Genomic DNA, 15,516 nt, shown 5'->3' on the forward strand with positions numbered 1-15,516 from the left:
ATTCAGCCACAATCGCGACAATGGATTCCCAAGTGTCCAGCTACGACTCGCTGCATCAAAGCTAACCTCAACTTAGCATCAAAGCTAACCTCGATTAAGGTTAGCTTTGATGCTCAAATCGCCAGGTTAAAGTCAACAGGATATCCTAGTGCATTACTTACAGCCGTGGCAGAGGATTTATTAAAGAGAATAAGATGGGGTGAACGACCTAAACGCAATACAGAAAAGAAAAGGACGGCCGTTGTTCCATATATACATAAAGTTTCGCACGGTCCAAAAGATCCCTGGAAAAAGTGATCACCAAAATTGAAGCGGCAGTAGAGCTCCTGAAGCTTGAAAGCATGTCAAATACACAACAGCAAGAATCAAAGCTGACCGAGCAAGATGATTCCTCTACCACAGCGGGCAACGTCGAAACTGGCGCCCGACATCCCTGCCGCAAAAACTCGCACCTCATGGACGTTGTGGCGCTTGGCCAGAAATCTTACAAAGTCGTAGGACTTGTACACGTCAGCAAAAAAGACGAATTATCTTCACAAAAACACGAAGCATACAGTACGAAGATGCTATACGATTACTTCGAGTCGAGAAACATTTGTGTCCTAGATCATGCTCATGACCGCAACACTAGCGTCAATAAAATAATCAGAGAAAGGAACGGACCATCAAATTCAAACGACCGCTGGCACGTTGCGAAAAACTTTAAAAAAGGGTTTCTCGCGATATCCTCTGGATCCAAGAAGAACGAGCGCAGAACGTGGCATGCGGAACTGTCAGACAAGTGTAAAGCAGTTCGCAACCACCTGTACTATGCACTGGCCACGTGCGAGAGAGGTGCATCCAAGCTGAGAAATACTTTATTGAACTACGTTAACCATTTCTGCGGAAAACATGTAAAGTGCAGCGTGGAGTCACCTTGCAAAGAGGACGGACATGTTCCTACAACCCTGCTGATAAAAGATCCTGCTGTGTTGGAGCTTCTAAACACATTCTTGAGGACCACGACCGTGTTCAAGAACGCCGGAGACTACATGAAGTCAAAGGACACATCTTATATCGAATCATTCAACAACTCCATTCTGCTCTACCTTGACAAGCGCATTCATTATCAAGACAAGTCGTACAACTTAAGACAGAGCTTAGCTCTCCTTGATTGGAACGAGCACGTTGGAAGATGTCACACTTCCATCTACTTGATCGAGGACAGCCAGCATCCAGATCGGCAGGGTGGAAAAAGAAATACGTGCGAAAGACGTACAGGTAGGTCATTTTGTATTGTGCAACGATCTCGTTTGGGGTTCATCATGCGCCTTTTTTTCAGCTTCGTTCGAAACATTTCCGAGTTAAAATATTGCAAGCTGCTGCCCTCGATGATGCCAACGTTGTGACGGATGACTCCCTCGTGGATGACACGAACTAAAAGCTTGGGTACACTGTCTGTTTATATTAAATTCGGTTACGATGACGTCGGCGTATAACTCTATTTATTGCGTTATAGCTGCTCTTGGCGAAGTGAGTATACAAAAACGTTCCTCTTTGTACAGCTTGGGAGACCACTGGACATTGGTAAAGACGGACAAAACAACGGCAGTTCATCGACTAAAAGCTTTTTTTAATTACAATGTAAATAAACAGCTTATTGAATAAAACTGTGATTTCTAGAAAGACATGGTGAAAACATGAAGGTTATTTATATTTTTTGTGAAAAAAGCTCACAGTCAAGAATATAATAAGAAGCGAGTGGGAGGACGTATCTTCCCCTCTCCCATCCTTCCCCTGCTCCCCTTTCTTGCGACGCACTCCCCTTCTTGCTATGCACTCCCCATTGTTTCTAGGTGGTGCTGTGGCTTATCTTTCTCCCCAGAAAATGTTTGAGTACTGGATCCTTTCGGAAACAGTGCTCACTCATTTTAGACAGGGGTCGACCAAATGGCGCCCTAAGTAATAAGCTTAAGCTGAGCAAGTTGGTTCATTACTTGTGAACCCTACCGAAAAAAAAAACAGTTTAAGGTGGCTTATGGAACAGGAAACTCTAACTGGGTTTCTAGCTGGCAACCTAATATCCAGTTTGCAGACACATCTCTAAAATACTTGACAGCAGCAGGACACCTTGCAGCCAATTGTCGTGCATGCCAATGCGAGGCAACGTTGTGCAATGTAAACATCGTGGGGTGACATAAAAATCAACTCGCCTGTGAAATACTAGAAGCCCTAGCCATCGAAGAAGAAGGCGAGGACTGTGTCAGTGCCCCTTCCGTTGCACTACACAACTCGGAGAAGATTTTCCTGCGGAGTGACATGAGTTTCAGGAAAAGGTAGAAGAAGAGGAAGACCGCTTAAAGAAGACAGAAGAAAAGGGATGAGAACATTCCGATAGCAGAGAAGCCAATGCGTTTAAGGAAAAGAAATTCCGAATTAATTTCAAAGAAAAAGAAAACCTAAATCAAGTGTAAAGAATTAAAAAATTTAAGTTAGAGTAAAAAAAGAAAACCGGAACCAAGGAGTAGCAGAAAAGGAAAAAGAGGCAACATTATATGTTGCTAGTCCAGCGGTGCGAATGCTATATTTTTTCTCTGTGTTTTTCATGTTCAGCTGGGCCCATTCACAAGCGACGCCCTAAGAAATCGCATGCAGGAGTTTATTTTGTCTCGTTGGTTGGCGTGTGTAAAATATGAGCATGCTATTTTTCACTGTGCTCGGATGTTCGACGCGTTTGCCTTGTCTTATATTTTTTACTGTGGCTGTGCTGTAGGTAGAAAGAGGTTACTGAGATCTGGAGCAGATCGTCTCTTCAAAATGACATCGGGATCGGGAGCTCGCTTTCCTACTTTAGTCTTTCCGAGTGGGATAACCTTCTTTAATCGTTTAGAGATCACAGTTGAAGAGAGAGACAGACACCATTGCAGCTTCCTGTCGTTCTCAAGACACAACGAAAGCTAGATTATTTGCACCAACTAACTTTGAAAGCTCGACAACATGAAAAAAGGTGTTGGGGACAATGAAACATAGGGTTGTTCCCGCATTACGGGGTGTTACGCGTCACAGCGAAAACGAACTTGTTTCAAAAACTTCTAGCGACCTTGGTCGGACAAAAGATGTTTTTTTTTTTTTTTTTTTTTTTTTTTTGGGGGGGGGGGGGGGGGGATTGCTTGGGGAGCGGCAGACAGTCCCAAGAAGTACAGTTGTTCGGTAATCGTCGCCCCTTCGAGCAACGAAGGCGAAAACGCTTGCGAGCGAATAGCAAGAGAAGGAAAGTTGAAGCATATCTATGCTCTATTTCACAAGTTGCTTCACTGCTAAAACGATACTTTCACACGAGTGCGGCCTAAGACTTTCGGTACGCTTACAGCAGGGTTACAGTAGGTGGAAACCTGTGGCTGAAGCCTGCAAAACGACGAGATGCTCCACCAAGCACAACGGAAAGAAAGCGAGACCGGAATTGTAACGCGCGGGCCACAGCAAGGTTCACATCAAAGGCGGCTCGGAGGTGGTTGTTACCAATATCAACCAATCTTGCACTCAATTCAAACAAGAACGATCCTCCAGTATTGCACGCTTACTGAGCAACTTCGTGCACTCACGCGGCCGTCCGTTTTCTTTTCACTGACAAGGAATTATCAATGTAAGGATTCTCACGTGTTGGCTGTGCGCGACAAAACAAAAATTAAATAAAACAAATCAATGCCTAAAAGACCAAACTAATTAAATCAACATCGGTAGAAAACAAATAAATCAGTACAGACTGAAAAGTTCAAGTTAAAACGCATTTTTGTGAGTAAATGAAGCAAATCACATCTATCGCCATTTACGTTACAAATCAAACTGGCGCGGCTGTCCGAAAACGTTTTCTTTCCTCGTTGGAATACTCGGAGTAGCCAAGCAGCCGAGCACATAAACATGCTTACCGCAAAGCAAAATATATATTCAGGAACGAGGCAGAGAGGCTCTGAAACGCTGCCGAAGAATGGGTTTGGTTCCGGGCGCTTCTCTGGTATCGCCGGAGGAAAGGGGTCCCGGTGCCTCCTGTCGCAAATCGCCCATTATGCGCTTAGTTTGACATATCCGCCATCAAGATGCTGCAACAAAAGAAGTCCCCCGCCGTCAAGATAAACGGAAGAGAGGAGGAAATGGGAAGGGTGGTGAGGAGGACTTTTTCCCTGGTTGAAAAAAACTCTGCAGGTCGGTCTTAAGCGGGAAACACATGTACGACGAAACTGTCCGATCCGACGTCCGACCGCGCAATACGACGGTCGGAGGCGAGGGTTTTCGTAGCATCGGAGAGCCTTGAAAACCCTCGCCTCCGACCGTCGTATTGCGCGGTCGGACGTCGGATCGGACGGTTTCGTCGTACATGTGTTTCGCGCTTTAGCGCGAAACACATGTACGACGAAACCGTCCGATCAGGCAATACGACGGTCGGAGGCTAGGGCTTTCAACGCTCTCCGGTGCTACGAAAACCCTCTCCACCAAGGTCATTCCGCAGTCCGCACGTCGGATCGGACGGTTTCGTCGTACATGTGTTTCGCGCTTTACGGTGAGAAGCGTCGCTCTTCCGATAACGCGGCATGATATGAGTTTTAAAATGTCGACAGCTAGAAACACCCTGCCACCAAAAGTCGCAACTTGACGAGCAACTGTAACTTGGGTCTCAGCGACAGCCACCCGTTGTCGCCGTTCGGATTAGGCGGTCAAGCCAAGGCCGCGCCATGCAGCTGCCGCGCCGTTTCTGTTCAACAGAGAGTTTTCGTAGACCGCGTTTCCCCTTCCGCTAAGCCCTCCGCAACGGAGGAGCCGCTGCTGCGCCTGCGCGCCGATGGCCTTGGCTATAGAGTTCCGGGTATCGTAGCGGGTTGCGGAGAGCGTTTCGGGACGGCGAAAACGATCTACGAAAACTCCCTATTGTTGCGCATTCTGGTGGGATGCATTTGATCACGGTGGGATGGCCGCTTCTCTGAGCGAGAAATACCCGTCCCCGAAGGCAAGGCCGCAATAGACTACTTCCATAAATCCCTGCATGCAACACGGCGCGGGTTGCACTCTGGGAACTAATTGGCCAAGGAGGAGAGGGGCATGGTTTCGGTTTCTATCGACCCGTCGACAAGAGATCAACATCATACACAGAGCGTGGACCATTAACGGCCGTTATTTCATGCTTTCTGGTCCCGAGAGCGTCATTTGTGGTCTTTAAACTACCCTAAATGGGCAAACCTCCAAGCTTTAGAACAAGCCCGAGACATGCTTACTGGATTTTTGTACTTGAATTTTTCTGTTAGCGTTTCGAGGTATGGTGGACGAGCCAGTGCTAGGAATCTCGACGCTGCGAAGCTCGGGGATCTTGCTTGTGTACGAAACAACAAGCTGTAGCAACCAATAAGTATGCATACATCGAGCTCGCGCCTTTACATTAGTGTTGTTGATCAGGAAGTTTGTTTCGTTCATCCATATAAGAAATATAGCTTTTTGTACTTACTGATACGCCTGAGTACGCGAGGTAAAACTCGGAGGCGTTATTGGAAAGCTCCATTGGGACACACTTCTCATGTCTTATTTGTGCTGCACCGTGGCACTGCACGAAGTCAAGTCCGCACCCGCTTGCATTCCACTAATGTTCAACATCCTGTATGCCATAAAGTTATATAGGCACATTCGCACCTACAGACTGTTTTAAGAAAGCAAAAGTCGAGCACTTGTGTGAAGAATGTCGCACCGTTCGTCGGAAGTGCACCGGACATGGATGAACCCCGCATTTCACGGTTGCTAATGCCCATAATGTTTGTTATGTGTTTGCTTTCTTCCTGAATGAGTATGCCGAGATAATTTCAGACACACCGTTCAGGCACAGATCATGGGCGTCAGGAAAAACTCGTTTAAAAAGGCTTATTAAGGAGCAGGGGACGCTTGTTAGGGCCTCCGTCGTAGCTAGCCTATCTCAGCGTTTACGAAAACTTAATCTTCCAACAGCATAAAATTTGAGTGTGGGATATGTGGTGACACGAGGAAGACATAGTAACCTTTGTGCAGTAGTGAGGTCGAATTTATTGCGTTTCCTTAAAGGCTTAAGCGCCAACGCTGCGCGCAACTTTAAAAATCCTGTGAGAATGCGGATTGCTTTTCGCCCAATGAAGTAACAAGAAGCGGACGTTTGGCAAACAAAATACGTGTAGGGCTCAAGCGGACCAAATTTCAGTTGTACAGGGTGATTCAAGGAGACGCCAGGCTCTTTAAATCGACCGCAAAATGCGGTTTCTTAAAGGGACCATGAAATGGCCTTTTTACTTTTTACAGATAACTTTTACATTAAACCGTCAATGTTCACTGAATGCCGAACAGGCATCCGTTTTGGTCTCGGTTTATTAACTTCTACACAAAAAATTATTGAAATATCGACTTTTTCTTTCTCTCTAACTGACCGCAAAACAAGCCCTGACGTAAACCGTTTCCGGAACCGGAAGTTCTCTCGGCAGTAGGAGAATGAATGGGAGTGTTAGCGGCAACGAGTTGGGGTGCGCCGGTAGGTTTTACTGGTTTTACTGCGCTGATGTCACCGACGTATTTCCTGAATCGGCGCCTCTCATCGCCACATCGCAGCTGAGCGAAATTCAATGAGATATGTTGCGCTACAGCGACAGCATGGGACTAGTCCCATACGCCGGTATGCCTGTTGGGAAGTGCAGCGAGTCTTCCGGTGAAGACTCCACAAGTCAACCACCCTGTCATTGTTGGCAGAAGGGCCGGCCCGTGTCAGTCGTTTGCAAAGCGACGTAGATGGCGTTTTTCGCGGCCTCGGAGATGCAGGAGCGAGCCGACGTTAAAAAAGATACGTTTGAACTACGAGTGTCAGCAAGAGCCACGTAAATACCTGTTTACACTCGGAGCGGACGCGCGCGCTTGATGGAAGTCTTGTATTCGCGCTGTTTGTAAGCGCTTCGGGACCGTTCTTTTACGATTGCAACTCGATACTGACGCGACACTCGGCAAAGAAAGGTTGGACCGGGGTTGTACGTATACCTCCCACGAACTGTTATAGCTCGACAGTGACGTGCAGTCTGTCAGAATAAAAATGCCATACCAATAACAAAGTGTACATACCGTGTTACGAAGGTAATCCATACGGCGTTTATTTCAGCTCTATATCACACAAAACAAGAAGATAGAATCGACGAGAGTCCCTTTTCGACGAGTGTTCGTCAACACTGCCTCGGAAAACAAGGGGAAGAGATTGACCTCACCTCTTAATCTAGAATTGAGGTCAGTGATCAAACTATAATACGGGAAGGGTCCACAAGGGTCGCGCGGGCATATTCTATTTAGCACGCCAGCCGATCGTAGGCAGACGGTCTTGCGACGAAGCAACGCAGCGCCGAGTCGGAATGCCTGCTAGGCCTATACGCTTCGTCGGAGTCGGTGGATGCAGCGTTCTTGTTCGTCGTGGTCTGTTTTAAGTACTGTTTTCTTGCTGCTTGAAGTCGGCACGCGCGGGAAGAACACGTAGAAAAATAAACGTTCAGTCAGTCAGAGTTTTGAGAGGAAGGAAAACAAAGAAAATAAACGTTCGTCCCTGGCCGCCACCCAAGTAACTGTCGGCCCTGCCCTACTGCGCACGCGCAGTAGTTGCTTCGTTTACCACACGATAGATGGCGCCTGGCTCTCAGCATTATCAAATTTGGCAATTTTCGCCACACATCTCTAATTATGCTACAAAATGTGGATCTGAATATTATTTAACAAAACTTTTAGGAAACATTCGCCGGCTATTTATTGTTTACGATCGCGGTGCTGGTGAGGTAGGCTCTTACCCAATAGGCGACCTGGATTTGGCTGACGTGCTCCATTTCCGCGGTTGCATCGTAGTGAACAGGCGAAGGAAGGAAGGCGCAAAAGAGTCCAGTTTTCTTTTAAAAGTTCTATAGCAAATAATTTTTTTTGGCTCCCTATTTTTGTGTTTTTGTGTTTCTTTTCACACCTTTTACGACGTGCGGTGGATGAAACTCGATTTTAAAATCATTTCATGGTCCCTTTAACCTATCGCACTACGACTTTTTGCAGCGTAGCCCACAGATGGTGCTTTTTTTTTTTTTTGTAAAATTTGCAAAGAGCGAGCTTACCTGAGGAAAAAGTAAAGAAAAAAAAAAGGGTTAGCTCCTATGGAAACGCAGCGTCGCCACCGGTCTTCAAACAACCCGGCGTCGTTTCGCACGGGAGACAAGAGATGGCGCAAGCGATCGCGACGCCAATTGCCGTTAACGAACGAGCATACGGCGCCCAGAGCCGGCGTAGTTAGCAGACAAGGAACTGCAGTTCCTTGTTGTTACCGCGCCTCTTTTTGTTTCTGCGACTGTCGCCGCCTGCGGAACGCGCGCCGCTTTTGAGTCGAAAAGATCGCCTGCTATAGACCTTTGTCCGGAAGTGCTCTTTTTAGCCTCGACCGCAAGGAGCAAAAGCGAACAATAATCTCGAACCCAGACGATCACGGGGAGGGGGGGCTGCGTCGGCCTGCACCGCCGCTTCCCGTTGAAGGCTTCTTCGCCGGTGTGCCGACTGCAGTTTCGCCGGCATCGGTCCTGTTTACCGCGGTATGTGAGTATAGTGCCCGTAATGTGAGAGCCGTGTGTCCATACGCCACTTTGCCGCTGTTGGTTTCCATCTAGCCGAGCCAGAAAACATCTCGCGACGAGTTGATCGCGCCGCGAGTGACGAAGAAGCAAACATGGCGACGGTTTGTGCGATTGCTTTGGTGGCTCCGGTGTTGAGTGTCTTCAACGTCCTCGTGAGAAGATTCCCCTGCCCTTCGAAGTTATCGCAGGCACCACGAGTGGCACGAAAGATGTGGAGTCATCGTCTCAACTACAAATAAGCAGGCCTGCACGAGCAACAACGACGCCGAGCAGGCGCTCGGCACAGTTGTGTCGTCAGATGTTCTACAACGCCGAGATATTTTCATTTATCATTTGGAATGGCTTCAAGAGTGGGAAATTAATCTATTCCGCAGATTGTTAACGCCGAGGTGAGTGCCCTCCGTTGCAGTGCCGTTATCGCGCGAAGTGCAGAGAAAACCGCGTGGCGATGGCGGCGGTGCTCTTTGATCGCTTTGATCTTGCGCCGTCGGGTTCATAGAGTCCGGAGTAAACGTACGTACGTGCGTCTGTTGGATCGGTGTTTTGGACTGCCACAAAACTCTTTCTCGCGGGCATTTACCTTGTGAAGCTTAGTAGCTCATTACATTTCGCCGTCGACTGCGCTCATTTGACTACGACGGACGAGCCTGCGTGATGTGAATTTCGCTGCCTAAGATCCTTGGTGTGCTATAACGAGGGCTAATAAAATATCACCGCGAACTTCTGAACAAACGAGTCGAAGTTTCGTCTGTTATCATAACTGATCGCCTGTCACAATATTAATCAGTAGCGTTCCTAGACTCCGTCCCCACAGGCACCCTGCTTCATTGCCCGATAGTAAGTGTCTCCTGGTACCTCGTAGAATTCCAGCTCCCACTTCAAGTAAGTACCATCCTTTAGAACTGGCAATTAATAGTTTCGAACCCAGACCACCCAGAGGCTCGCAGCGTGTGTGTGTGTGTGTGGGGGGGGAGGGGGGGGGGCGTGCTAACACACTCGGAGCCCTCGTTTTCGCCGCTTCGTGGCGGCAGACAAGGCGGCACATTACAAAAGATAGCTAATCCGAGCTGTCTATGGAACTAGACCCATTCTCTAGTCTTTTGATGAAACGTCGTGGTCTCGTTTTCATTCGCTAAAACGGCGTTCGATCAAGTAAACGCCTCCCACTTATTTCGGCTCGGCAGGGCCGCAGAAAGGCAAGCAGATCGCGAATATCGGTCTCAAACGTGCCACGAATGTAATGTCGTATACAAGAAGCCGACAATCAAGCATTTGAAAGCTACAAGAAAGCGGCAGCGAAATATTTACTACGCAATGAACCCGGACTGAAACGCGGACGTCAAGGGTCAGCAGACACCGAGAACATTTAAAACAAGAAAGGTTTTTTCTTGTTTTCTCGATCGAGATGGGTTCTCGAATATTCACGACATCTGATCTGTTGAAGAACGGGCCGCGGAGGCTTCTGGTGAAGACATCTTTCACGATGTGCCGGTGCATTCGGACAGCCTGCCGCATCGAGCTCCCCAAAGCAACGCCGCCAACGCAGCCCCCCCCCTCCTGCCTGCCAGTTCTCTCCGCGTGGTGGCGCGAGCGTAGATAAACATGGCGGCGCCCTGGAATTGGCGCGGACACTGGTCTATAGACGCCGGCTCTCGGCGCCGTATGATCGTTCGTTGGCGGCGTTCGTTGCGCCATCTCTTGTCTCCCGTGCGAAACGGCGCCGGGTTGTTTGAAGACCGGTGGCGTTGCTGCGTTTCCATGGGAGCTAAGCCTTTTTCTTTCTCTACTTTTTCCTCAATTAAATTCTCTCCTTGCAAATTTTACAAAAACAAAATGCACCATCTGTGGGCAACGCTGCACAAAGTCGTGGCGCGTTATAGGTTAAGAAACCGAATTTCGCGGTCGATTTAAAAAGCCTGGCGTCTCCTTGAATCACCCTGTGGTTCACTGGTACTAAACGAAATTACTGACATTGAGCTCAAAGATGCACTCGTAGGGTGAGGTGACTAGGCCACGTATTACTACGTTTGCATACACACGCACAATATCTGGTGTTTCGGGAACCAAGGAAAGTGCCCCGGTTTTCATTTTGTATCCCTCGAGAATGAGTGTATTGTGCATTCGTAAAAAGTCAGATAATCGAAAACGCAAGCAGCGCGTTCGGTCGCGGCGTGATAGCATGAGATGAACCTGCTCAGTAGAAACCGAAACTGAGTGGCCAACTAGTTCCCAGAGTGCACTGCCTGGTGTTTCGCCGCGACGAGGCGCATCGGTTTTGGAAGCAGTCTATTGCAGAAAACAACTATTGGGAACGCCGCGATCCCATATGCGACATCACACCGGCAAGCCAAGGCACTTCAAGTTAGCTTCAACCTAGGTTCAAGATCTGTTCAAGATAGGTTCCACTTAAGGTGGATTTATGAAGCGCGCTTGCTCGTCTCAAGACGGACTTTAGGAAGTTGAAGCTTGGCTTCAGAGCAAATCACATCTATGAATTCGTGGTTAAGTTACATATTTAAATAACAGAAAACAGTTTGTACAAATACAGGATTCCCGCTCATCCACATCAAAAGTAGAATCTGGAGTTCCTCAGGGATCAGTTCTGGCACCCCTACTTTTCCTAATTTTTATAAATGGCATTACAGTGGACAGATCTGTTCAAATTCGCTTATTTGCCGATGATTGTATAATTTATAAGCAAGTCAAATGCTCAAATGACCAAGTAGTCTTAAACAAGAGTTTAGAAATTATCTCAGAATGGTGTGATGATTGGCAAATATCTCTAAATAACCAAAAATGTGCACATATGACGATAACTAGGAAACAAACACCACTGAATTTTAATTATACTCTTCAAGGAACCGCTTTAAATACCGTATGTGAATACAAATACCTAGGATTAATCATAACTTCAGATCCGCGTTGGAACTCACATATCGACTTTATCTCCCGAAAAGCAATGAATAAATCATGGGCATTAAAAAGGAAACTGAAGGACTGCTCGAGCAAAACGAAACTAATGGCGTACAAAACGTTTGTTAGATCTATACTCGAGTATGCCGACGTTGTGTGGGATCCTTACACAAAATGTAATATTAATAAATTAGAAAGAATTCAGAAGAAGGCATTAAGATTTATATTTAACAAGTATGGCAGAAACACCTCGATTTCGGAGCTTTATGTACAGGCCGGCCTTCCGCTTTTAGGAAAACGTAGAAAGATCAATCGACTGAAATTTATTTTTAATCTAATAAATGGGAACTACAACTTAGATTATCTAGATTACTTTCACTTCAACACATCTAGGTTCACAAGAAATAAACACAGTAAATCAATCACTGGAATAAAGTGCAGGACCGACTGTTACAAATACTCTTATTTTCCTCGTACTATATCCATGCCTGGAATGCGTTACCCGAACAAATTGTCTCTTCAAATTGTCTAACGTTGTTTCTAGCATTGATAAACGAATTACCAGAGTTTTGAGGTTTCAGGCCTTGATACCCCTCAAACGAATATTTTTCTGCTCTTTGTGTGTTCGTGATCATATATGTAAAATGTTTATTTTTTGTTTGTTTTGCTGCGCTGCCACACTCTGTGCTTGCTTTTTTCGTAAAACTTGATCCATGTATCCCTCCTACCTTGGCCGCCCCAGGGCGACCGGTAGTATAAATAAAATAAAATAAAAAAAATTAAAATAAAGTGGCTTCGTCGTACCCTGTATGAGACATTCAAAAATAGTTTTCGACATTTTAATGTCAGTGTACTGGTATCATGGTCGGCTCTTTAAGGACTGCTTTTGAGCCGCATGTCTTGTCAACAGTTGGAATTTTGATCGGCAGCGCATTTTGTTTCAGAACCTAATCATTTCTATGAATGACTTTGCCGTGTTTTCGTGGTAACAAATATGGCCACATTTAAAAAAAAAAAGAAAAAAAGGCCATGGTTACTCCAGTCGTTGGCCGATTTTCTGCTTATGGAGATATCGAGATCCCACCAGATCTTGTCGAAACACTGGCTCTTGGGCCTATGCTTTGCACCCAACCGTCCCTGCGTTCTCCAGATCTGCTTGCCCTGGCTCGAAAGATGGCGGGCAGAGCCAGTGGAGAAGTCAGACCCCGTTGCGTTTAGGAATGCGTAGACTCTCTTGTTGGGGCAAGCAGTGAACAAGTCCATGATCCACAACCACTGGTAAACATTTTGATTGATAATTAAGTACGAGTTTTTGTGGGGGACAAATAAGGATCATTAGTGCTTAAGCCGGAGGGATTGTACAATGAAAAATCATGTTCCACAGTACAAAGTAACTCACGCCCCGTGCAAGCAGTCATGAAGAAGGTTCGGAGTGAGGCTGTGCAAATCTGTGAGCGCCTGTTCAAACAGCTAGCTGGGAAAATAAAAAAAAAAGGCGGAATGGTTGCACCTTGAGGTATTTTTTAGTGCAACGACGCACAAGAGCGCTGTCATCTTCCGTGCCGTTGTAACCAAGACAGGCACCTGGCAGCGCAGAGTGTCTTCATATTTCCAAAAGCACCTGTCTGGTTTGCAGATACAAGACCCCTACATTGTACGCAAGTCCAAGCATGTTCTGGAAGCTTCCAAAACTTATAAACTTGGCAACCAATGCGTTTTCACCACCGACGTTCTTTGCCTATTCTACCGACTTTCCCATGACACCTTAATTGCACCCGTAAATTCTGCACCCAGTCTAATGATGAACTATATCTTCGCGGAGCTCAAATGGTTTTTCCACACAGTGTTTTCAGGAACTCCAAAAATTGTATCTCAATTTTATTTTTATATAATGGAAAAACGGTATGTGTTTTTAAAAATATCCGGAGTGTGTATAGTTTTTATTGTGGCGCCAGTTCTTAGTGACGTTCTCGTAAGAGTAGTCTTCGCACTTTAACTTGTCCCGGGACAAAAGTGCTTAGATACGTTGATGACTTTCTACTTTTACTTAACAACCGTAAAGAAAAGGACGTAGTCGAAAGGGTTAAGGAAATCATAGATACGCTCGACTTTTGCTTAGCTTCCTATTCAAAGAACCTCTGGAATTTGTGGACCTATAGCTCTTACTCCACATTAATCATCTGTGCCAATCATTCTCCCCCCGATAAAAGGAGGGTATCTTACATTACACATCTGCGCACCCAAAAATTGTGAAGAGAGGTATAGCTCTTCCCTGCCTTAGATCAGCCTCAAAAAAAAAGATATGCTTTCATTCAGTTTCTGAAGGTTTCAATGTCCAGTTGAGCGCCTCCCGTCATTATGGTTTCCGTGGTAGGTGCTAGATGATGTCATGAGTACCCTGGTAAAAACAGTGAAAGTGGGAGGAAACTCCAAGCGCAACAGAGGGAAAGGATGAGTGGCAGTGGATCGGTACCTACACAAGGTTTCGCACAATCTGAAACATGTAACACAACGCTATGACGTGCGCTGTTTATCCCATTATTCAATGCATAAAAATTCCCCATGTTACAATAACGCCGATTTTGTGAAGTTTAGCGGAATATTTGCTTCTCATAGGGCAACCTCCAGCAGAAGAAACCAGATCTAAAGGGTAAATCCAAAAACAATACAGTCTAATCCACCGGTAGATCGCTTTACCTTTGCGGACCCTCGTGCGCAACGCTATTATAGGTCTCGAAACTCGGGAACGGTGTTTGCTCTGGATCTGTTGGAACTTTTCTCTGCGTACCAATGTGAGACCCCGTTAAAATATTTAAGCGAACTTCGATGTGTTAAACCAGCGCTTCTCCAATGGGGGTCCGCGGACCCTTTGTGGTCCGCGAAGGCATTCTAGGGGTCCGCGAAGCCCAGCCTCATCAGTCGAACAGGGCGAGAAAAGATGTCTTTTCTCAGATTAAGGAGAAACGTTCTAGTTTTTGGGTGAGTTTTTTCGTGTCTCTCTTCAAAAGAGGAGTGCACTTCACACAATTCCCTTAGTTATATTCATTTATTAAATCATTATCATAATTAACCTATACGTTTCCTTTTCCCTCACCACGAACAGGGTCCTCCATAATTTCCGCCGATCCACAAAAGGTCCGTGAAACACCCATGGTTGATAACCACGGTGCTTAACAAAACGGTAAAAGGCCAGCTGTGTGTAAGTTTTCTGTGCCAAGTACACAATTCAAAACGCAACCCGTTTGAAGTTTTATAACAGAAAATATAATCAAAGTGCCCTCTGGACATTCGACCTGCTGCAGTATCAGCCAAATCCGCAAGATCGGAATCTGGAAGGATGTGTCCCCTCAAGAAAATGCCTTTCGTGGAAGTTGCTTGCCCAGAACATCCAGGGCCAGGAGAACGAAAGCGCAAACTCTCGAAGAGAAATGGACAGTACTATCGACCAGACTACTTTTATGCAAGCATTTCTTGGCAGAATGGCACCGGAGTACCAAAGGAAGCTCGATGAGCCATTCGCGCGAGCGGTATATTATAGTGGAAAGCTTTTTTCAGTCACGAAAAACAGATTCGGGCCAGAAGCGTTCAAGCTTCTGCGGCCCGCATACGCACCGCGCTCCAGGCATTCGCTGGGTGAGCGACTATTGAAGGCGGAGTACGCCCGAGTGATGACACAGGTAGAAGACGAAATCAACTCTTCACTTCGTATCACCATACTCACGGAGGGCTTGATGAACGCACGAGGCGAAAGCCTTTTGAACTTTGAGGTTACCACGCCAAAACCCATCTCCTAGAATTCCGTAGAGACGGCGGATCATGGCGCACTGGAAAATACATCGCAGAAGATATTTCGACAGATATAAAAACTTGGAACCAGAAAGGTGTTCCCCCTGGTTACAGACAACGCAAGCAACATGAAGGCCGCATGAAGGATCGCGCATCGACACTTTCCTCGTATCGCTACTTTGGGATGCTGTGCTCAATGACA

The 15,516-nt window shown here is 46.4% G+C and overlaps 1 pseudogene; it reads left to right on the forward strand.

The window, feature by feature from the left end:
• Positions 1–341: 341 nt before the first annotated feature.
• Positions 342–1,420, forward strand: LOC121836456 (annotated as a pseudogene).
• Positions 1,421–15,516: the final 14,096 nt, after the last annotated feature.

The sequence above is a fragment of the Ixodes scapularis genome, unplaced genomic scaffold (assembly GCF_016920785.2).
Source record: "Ixodes scapularis isolate PalLabHiFi unplaced genomic scaffold, ASM1692078v2 PGA_scaffold2__306_contigs__length_199485367, whole genome shotgun sequence".
Taxonomy (NCBI): Eukaryota; Metazoa; Arthropoda; class Arachnida; order Ixodida; family Ixodidae; genus Ixodes; species Ixodes scapularis.